Source organism: Puntigrus tetrazona, chromosome 15 (genome assembly GCF_018831695.1).
Source record: "Puntigrus tetrazona isolate hp1 chromosome 15, ASM1883169v1, whole genome shotgun sequence".
Classification (NCBI taxonomy): domain Eukaryota; kingdom Metazoa; phylum Chordata; class Actinopteri; order Cypriniformes; family Cyprinidae; genus Puntigrus; species Puntigrus tetrazona.
In genome coordinates, this window is record NC_056713.1 from 858907 (window position 1) to 867733 (window position 8827).

Here is an 8827-nt window from a genome sequence, read left to right on the forward strand (position 1 = left end):
AGAGCAACGGTTTAGCAAAGGTTTAAAATCTGTGCTTTGAAGAAAAATGTTTATTTTTGGACCATTTACGCAATATTAATCACTAAATGCAGTAGATGATCTAATGTTGAATTATTGCATAATACTTCTGCCTCGAGATAATTATTTGTTATACAGTTTGATACATAGTTTAATTTATGGTAACACTTTATAGTTTTGATAACTTTGCAGCCACATATCAACTAGCAGTCATTAGAGCATTAGTAGACCGTCTGCTTAATATCTTCTAACACTTTTTCTTTTATGGGTCCACAATATGCTGACTATCAAAAACTTTGCAAGTACATTATTCTACTAGCCCTAAACCTATCTTAACAGTCTAATCTGAGAGTTATTTGCAGATTTATGAGAATGTAGTTGACACGTAGTTACTTATAGTTAGCAGAATGTCTAAAGTGGACTATCAAATAAAGTGTAACCAAATTGTCAATCTAAAAAAATAGATATAATATTGGAATAATAAACAAGATCAAGATTCAAAGTGATCAAGAGCTTAAAGGGACATTTCACCCAAGAGTAATACTCTCCCTTCATTTGTCCCAAACCTGTATTGATTCTATTTTTTTCTGCTTAAAACATAACCAAACAGTTTCTGGTCTATATTTATTACTTTCCTCATTTATCAAAATGTTTTATAGAAACCAAGAATAAATAACTTCATACAGGGGTCCTACAGAGTTGAAAGTGAATAAATGATGAGATTTTACATTTTTTGGGTGAACTATCCCTTTAAGACACTCCAATTCAACCTACTCCAAAGGGCTTCGCCAGTAGTGGAGCAGTGAAGTACATCTACGTCAATGAGACAGAAGGATGTTAGCTAGGGAAGGGAATAATAAGAAATTATAATGAATCCAAAATTTAAGATTATACAGTCTACCTCACTTTCCATACGGTTCAAAAAAAATTCTATAGCTTTATATTTTTTTCAGGATATAAAATATGTGATTTAAAAAATAAAAAAAATTCAATAGAGCAATTTAGTGCTTTACAAAATAAAATCCACTTCTGGAAAATAAGACTGGCTTCGAAGGCTATTTTCAGTAGCTTTATATGATCATGTGACTATGATGGACATAAAGTGAACTGTACTTCTAGTAATGATCAAAATTGCATGTTTCGATGTGAGAGTTCTCTTGAATCCAGGACACTCAGAGGTCGAATTTGTCCTGTTAGACATGTTCACTTGTTAGGTTTGAAATGCAGAGGTTTCCGAACAACAACATCTTTGGTTCCATGTAGATCCCCTAAAGAAATAGTTCACCCAAAAATCTAAGATGACTTTGTTTCCTCATCAAAACAAATTTGGAAAAAATTTGAATTACATCATTTGCGCACCAATAGATCCTCTGTAGTGAATGGGTGCCGTAAGTAATCCATACAACATCTCAAGAGTCTTTTAACAGGTTCTCTGTCCACGATGCTTTATAAAAGTTGCCCCGTCTAAATCTGAAACATGCATGCATCAAACACAGTTTACTATCTGAAACTATAATAAAAAAAAAAATAACAAATGATGTGTGAGAACAGCATGTAAAGAACACAGGGGTGTGTACATTTTCAGTGAATTCTTGGTTTGGCTGAACTATTCTTTTAACATCCATGGAAACTTTCCACTGCACAAAATGTTCTTTATAGTGGAGAATAATGTTCTTTATATTATTAAAATCTTCTGAGAAAAACGGTTCTTTTAAGAACTCTTGACTGAAATGTTCTTTGGAGAACCTTAACCTTTATTTTTAGGAGTCTGTGTGTGACTTTTATATCACTTTTTTATTATTTAAGATATTAGCCACTGCAGAGCTGGGACCCAAAAACCGGTATTTCTAAAGTTCAGTGCATTTATGAGATTAAAATATGATACTATTAATACAGAATTTTCATATTCATTTCAGAAATGGTCCTATCAGTCTCCATTCTATGAGCATGAAAAAGATTTAAACTTTTTTTTTACCCTGTAACAATATGTAGCTTATTACACCTCAGTTCTAATAAAAATAACATCATATAATCTAGCTAATAAAAATAAGAATAAATAATAAAGTCGTACAAAGCCCACGAGGCTCTGGAGATACATTCTGTCATTTAAATGGTTCCATCCAAGTATTAAACCCAATTCTTCTGTACTTTAACTACATTTAGGCTCCGTTCCAACTCCTAGTGAGCTGCCCGGCTGTCTGCTGCCTACACAGGCATCTGCATTCTAACTGAGCAACTCTCTCATCGCCCACACATCACACAAATACTGCTCTTCAAATGAACCGCACAAGAGACTCAAATGGTTAGCATGTTGCTAAGCTCAAAATGTTTTAAATGTAAATCTCTAGTTCACTAGGTTTTAGAACAAAGCCTCAGTCAAACTCAGACATCTCTGAAGTTGTTCTGCTCTCATTTTCTCTAAAAAAAAAAAAAAAAAATCTCTAAGCACATTTATTACGTCAATAGCGAGCCACAGAATGTTTTCAGGATTATCCTTCAGGGATTTCCTCAGGCTTTGTTCGAAATCCTGGTGTACTGCCTGCTTAGGAACATGGCTTCTCACCGCTTTGGGTGTTCCATGAGGTACACAAGGTTCAAAAGACATTAGAGAAACCTCTCCTATAGTGTAAAAAATCGTCCAAAATGGTGAACAAAGCAAAATGCACGGCAATACAACACAATCTCAACAGAGTGGGACAAACTGGACTCCTTTGTTGAGCCCATTATCTTATATAAATATATATATTTTTTTTGACATTATTATTATTGTAATAATTCCTGTTATATCCTGTTTCACACTCAACATCTTTAACTTAATAGTTTTATTTATATTATTTTATTGCAGTCATGATGTTCACAGTTCTCTGTGGGATTAGTAGTTCTTTCCATTACTAAATACATTAAGTAGACTTTGATTTTCAAATAAGTTTTTGCTTTAAATCAAAATTTATGTTCAGAATCACCTCGTTGCTGGTTGGTTGAAGTTACAGCAAGAGAATTGCCTAGGACATGTCATTCTGTTATTATAAGTTAGAGCAATAAAGTTCCATTTGGTGTTTTAATGTGACGTGATATAACAAACAATATCTAGAATAGCTCTTTTCAGCCTGCTACATTATTTTCATGTTTCCTTTGTATTCTGCAAATGAAAAAATGACAACATACTGTGCATTCGTGGTCTGCCCTCCCAATTTAATTTATGATATAGACCGTGATTAATTCTCTTTTTGTCCTCACCTTTTTGCAATAAAATGCAATTGTTGCGAAACGTAGATTACTGTAATGATATTAAAAACATGTGATATTGCGAATAATGTTGTGCATGGAATGTTTGTTAACGTTTTTACACTTTTACATTTACTTTTAATAGTGACTCGTTGAAGGGTGAATATAATGTCAACCCAGTTTTTGAGAATGCTTATTATCGTATTCACAGAGCAAACCTTTTGCCGATTATTTCCAGCGTAAACCGAAGTGAATCCATACTCCTGTGAAATCGGGGGCGGAGCTATGGAAACCGGGCTACAATCTTCTTAAGTAGGTCTGTTTGTTTTCAAATATCAATATAGTTTCTCAGAAATCTCTTACTGCACCTTTAAAAGCGTATAATTTTTTTAACAAAGACTTACCCACAGGACAAATGACTAGAAAAAAAACTCTTTTAGTTGTAAGTGGACTCTTCTTACTGTTTTTATCCGCTCTGAAACCAGTTCAGAGATTGATCCATTAACCAAATCTCGTTTAAAGTATGATTGAAATATATTTGCTTCTACGGCTGAATATCATTTGAATACGAATACAACGCATGCTTCAATTTGTAAAAATAGGCCACGAAGCCGTTTTACCACGGCCCTAACTTTAGTTAATATATCTCACGTGTGAATTGAGGGTACTCTTCAAATTAAGCTCTGGTGAAGGCCAAAGCTCTGCAATTTATATTTGGGCTAATTAGTGAGGTGTGGGTCTTGTCTTATAAATAGAGGCAATTACTCATGAATATGTGTGGGGCTGTCCACTGAGGGTGAGCACTTGGTATACATGATGTTGCTTTCTGCTTATGTGTGTGTGCTGTATACAGTGGCCTCAAAACATACTCTGAAAACAGAAGCTCTTAAAAAGATTGCGTTGGATAACGAAATATTAAACCAACTGGCATATAGTTATCAGCCTCCCTTAAAAGCTGTTATGTAGCTAACATCTAGCCGTTTCTATTTGCGCGCATGTTCATTTTAGCAGTGAGAAATGAATAGCGACATCCGTTTTGTTCATTCATGATATTATAATTGCTTTGACGTTATTGTCGTGCCCTTGTTGGCTTTGTTAAAGACGGTGTTTTGTTTTTTTTCCTTCACCTTAAGACCGTGGTCACGCTTTCCTCCTGCCAAAGCATCTCACGGAGTATAATGTACGGCATATTTTTCCGTCTAACATGGAGGCATATGGCCTGTTTTACGAGCATGATGGTGCTGTAAATAAGAGCAATGCCACAGTGCTGTTATGCTTTAAGCAAACTCACCCTTCCACCGGCAGCAGCACCAATCTGTTCTTGACTCTCCGTGAGAGGCTGGCAGCAGCAGACGCATATGTTATCTTGAACTCCTCTGATGTGTTAAGAACAACTTTGCTTTTTCAGGATAGTTTTACTAATCAAAATGATAAAAAAAAAAAATAAATCTCTCTGTTGTATAAGTGCGATCTCAGTGATCGTGGATGACCTGACCTTGTTTCATGACTGTTGACTTCAGCCGAATATTGCTTCAGCCTGCAAGACTTTTATTCAAAAATATTCTCTTACCCATACAATAAAGGCATACAACCAAAGGGAACGTATGTGATGTTCTATTAGATATTTGTATTGAAAATTTAGCACTGAAGATGACTTTGTGAAACAAGTGAATTCAACAGACACGGAGGAAGGAGTGAAAAGTCTATTAAAACTCTTTTCTTTTCTTCTTTTGTTGTTACGTTGTGCATTAACAACATAATAGTGCACCGCTGCCTCTCACTGCTTTATTAATGCCATCGGTTCCTTTGTGGCTACTTCGATATTTTAAATTTCACTCATAACAGTAAGTACAATGTTTTATATGCCTTTGAAAGCTACTGCAACTTAATAAAACTTAGTGAAGAATAATGGCTAAGTAAGTTAAACTACAGGATTTTATAGTATTTTTTTAGTAGTATGTTATATATAGTGACTTGGCATATGTATTTTTTTGGCATTTTAGTCTATTTAATTTTTTTCTCCTATCCTTATCATAATATGAAGAATGTTACACTGAATATCTTCTGCTTCAACAAAAACATCTGACATTTGGTAAAAACATCGATTTCTCATTTATAATATTTATTTGCTCATTTAGGGGTTCATTTTCCAGGTTTAAACAAAATAAACTTTAAACACCAGGAATTTCACAGACCTTTCTGTATACAGTTTATGAAAGTATTTTGTCCCCGTCTTACAGAAGCACTGCTTTTGCTCAGATGAAAAATTGCCTTAATGAGGGTACCGTTGCTTTTTATTTGACCTCCACGTGCGAGTTATTAAAACAAAGTACCACGGTATGATATAAAACAAGGTTTGGAGGTCATTATACGGGCTATAACCTGCAGGACAGCTGTGAAAATGAGAACCGAAGAGCTTTTGAAAGGAGGAGATTTTCAAGAGGCCAAGGGTCACTCTGAAAGATCTCCAGAGAACGGAGAAAAGGTGCGCTAGTCAACCATATCAAGAGCTCTGCATAACACTGACCTGTTTGGGAGGACGGCACAAAAGAAGCCAGTTCTCAAAAAGATCCACGGGTAGAGTTTGCATAATAAAGACAAAGTTATGCGGGAGGATGTTTTGTGGTCAGACGAGCCAAAATTCGCAACCTCTTTGCCGCCGGCATTTGAATTCCGCGTCTCTTTCGCGTACAAAGACGTTTTAAAAGCTGTGGGTTAAAAATGGTCAAAGCCCGCTCGATCCACCTGTTTTCGATGATGAAAAGCTGACGGGGAAAAAGAGCAAGGCAAAGCAGAGAGAAATCAGTGCGATCGGCAAATTGAAGTCCCGCTTTTGCTTATCAGCCTCTCGCAAAACAAAGGGACGAATTGATACGTGAGAGTTAAGGTGCTGCTGTAAAGATATTGGGCCGCTCCTGAAGGATTTGTCGAGCTAAGCTCATGAAACATTAAGCAGTGACAATTCCATAAGATCAATAGCACTAGCACACCCGCTGTTCTCTGCTGCCTTTGTTTTTCTTTCCTTCGCCTCTGAGGCCAAATTGAATGTTTATGTCCCTTAACCATTTTACAAAAACGTCCTTCAGAACTAAGGCCGGGTCTCGGTTGACTTACGTTAAACTTGCTGCCGTCATAATGCGGCATTTGTTTTTTAGATGCGCTTCATTAGTATTTAATGTTATTTATTATTTATACATTTAACGTACGGAGTGAAAAGGCAGATATTTACATGATGTTAGTTAGACTTCAGTGGTCTATTAGGCGCTATCATGACAGTAAGTTTATCATTGTGCTGGACTATGCTATCGTACCACCGAACTGTGACTATTTCTGCACTTTATAGTAAGTATGCCGTGCACAGTATGCCTATACAATATGTATGGCCTACAAAAATTCATTAATGTGCACTTCATGAATACTGCATTTCATAATGCACTGAGGAAATGCAATGTAAACAGTGCTGACCTGTTGTTGTAATTAATAGCTATATATATATATATATATATATATATATATATATATATATATATATATATATATATATATATATATATATATATATATATATATATATATATATATATATATATAATATCCTGTTAATATCCAGTATAAAACTTCAAAAAGATGTGGCCTTAAAATTTAATCCTGCAGTCCTTTATGTTGGCATTGCATTCAAAACTCATTCCTTTTTCATCTCATTTTTGGCCTCTAAAACAATACTCGGACAATGTTAATCCAGTGAGCATCCGTCAAACAGATCAAACAGAGGTTACAAAGGCTTCTCTCAGGAGATACAACCTGATCTCAGGAAAATAAGTATGAATAGAAGGCCAAAAAAACGTGGTATTAATAGACTATATGCTGCACGATGGGTAGGACTACGGTTGTGAGGTATCATGTGTGCAAAAACTGCGTATTATATGCACGCCGAATACGTGCGTAACGTATGCACGTTTTATTTGGCGTACTATTGAAACGCGTTTATGTTTTGATCGCCGTCAGGTTTGGGGTGAGATACCTCCAAAGTCTTTTTCCAAAGATGACATCACTATTTCCGAACTTCACTAAACGAGCGTCGTGACGTGAAATCAATGCCGTTTACTGTGCGCGCGCATAACGTGACCGCGGAGGAACTGACGATAAGCCATGAATTAAGGGTCAATACGGCTGGTATAGTCTGTCAGAAGAGAGGTGAGGACACCGCTGCCCTCTGAGATCAGAGCTTTTAAAACAAGATCCCTGTTTGTGTTGCTTAATCACGTATTGATTGAGGCCGACACGTAGGGAATGTAGCGTGCCATGAATCTCTTTATCGTTAGAATATGTCCAGTAGTTATAAACAGGTAATATTGTGGGAACGCTCGCTGAAATAATCATGTCTATGGGCTAGGTTAAATCATCAGCTAATGGATTTCGCATCACAGCTTGATCAGGTCTGTCGTAAAATTGAATTTCACCAAAAAAAGCAAACAATGGCACAGATAAATATAAATATATAACACGCCGTAAAAATAACATTAGCATTGCCTTTGGTGAGATGCAGTCCACGGAGACCTTAAAGCTGCTTTAATAATTCATTGCTGAAGATGCTGAGCTAATAAATAAGTAATTAAATAGATTTGTCTCGTCAATGGCTTGCTTAGGAGATGCGCTGCGTAACAGACTGATGGAGTTACAGCGCCATCTTGTGGAAGGGATGAACACAAGTCCATAGCTTGATAACAGAATACATGAGTTGTATGCATGATGTGAGCAAAATTGTATGCAAAATGAGCTAATTATGTATTTGTGGATTACACAGATTTAACAAAATAGTAATAATAATAATAATAATAAATATTTATTATATATATAATATATATCATATTTATTTTATAAAAATAAAAATAATGTGATGCATATTTGAATCAATATATAAATTAAATTAAATTAAATAGACAAGAAACATTTAAATTTTAAATGTTCTGCACTCCAAAAGATCATGACATTTAATAGTTAATCATTTGCATAGATTTTAATTTTATTTAAACAATATTTTAAAATATATTAAACATATATTAAAATATATATTATAAATATATTACAAATATAGTATAAATCTTGTGAATAATTTATTCAGTATGAACATAAATAACTGTAAAATAAACAATATTCACTTAGCCTATGTATGTGCTAGCGCATGTGTATATTGTATATTGTATTGTACATTTGTATATTGTGTTGTGTGTATATATATATATATATATATATATATATATATATATATATATATATATTATTTATGCAATATATATATTTACATGCAAATGCATTTATATATTTATATTCTCATATTTTATATTAAATATATTTCATACATAAACATTTTTTGTAGACATGCATGTGTCTGTATTTACATAATAAATGTAAAAACAAAAAACTTTTATTTTGAACAAAAAAAACAACAACAAAAAACTTTTATTTTGAGTGTGATTAATCACAATTAATCGTTTGATAGCACTATAATAAATTATACAAACCTGGTTGTTTTGTATTTAAAACACATCCACTTTTTTGTATTTTACAGAAAACTTGTTTAATT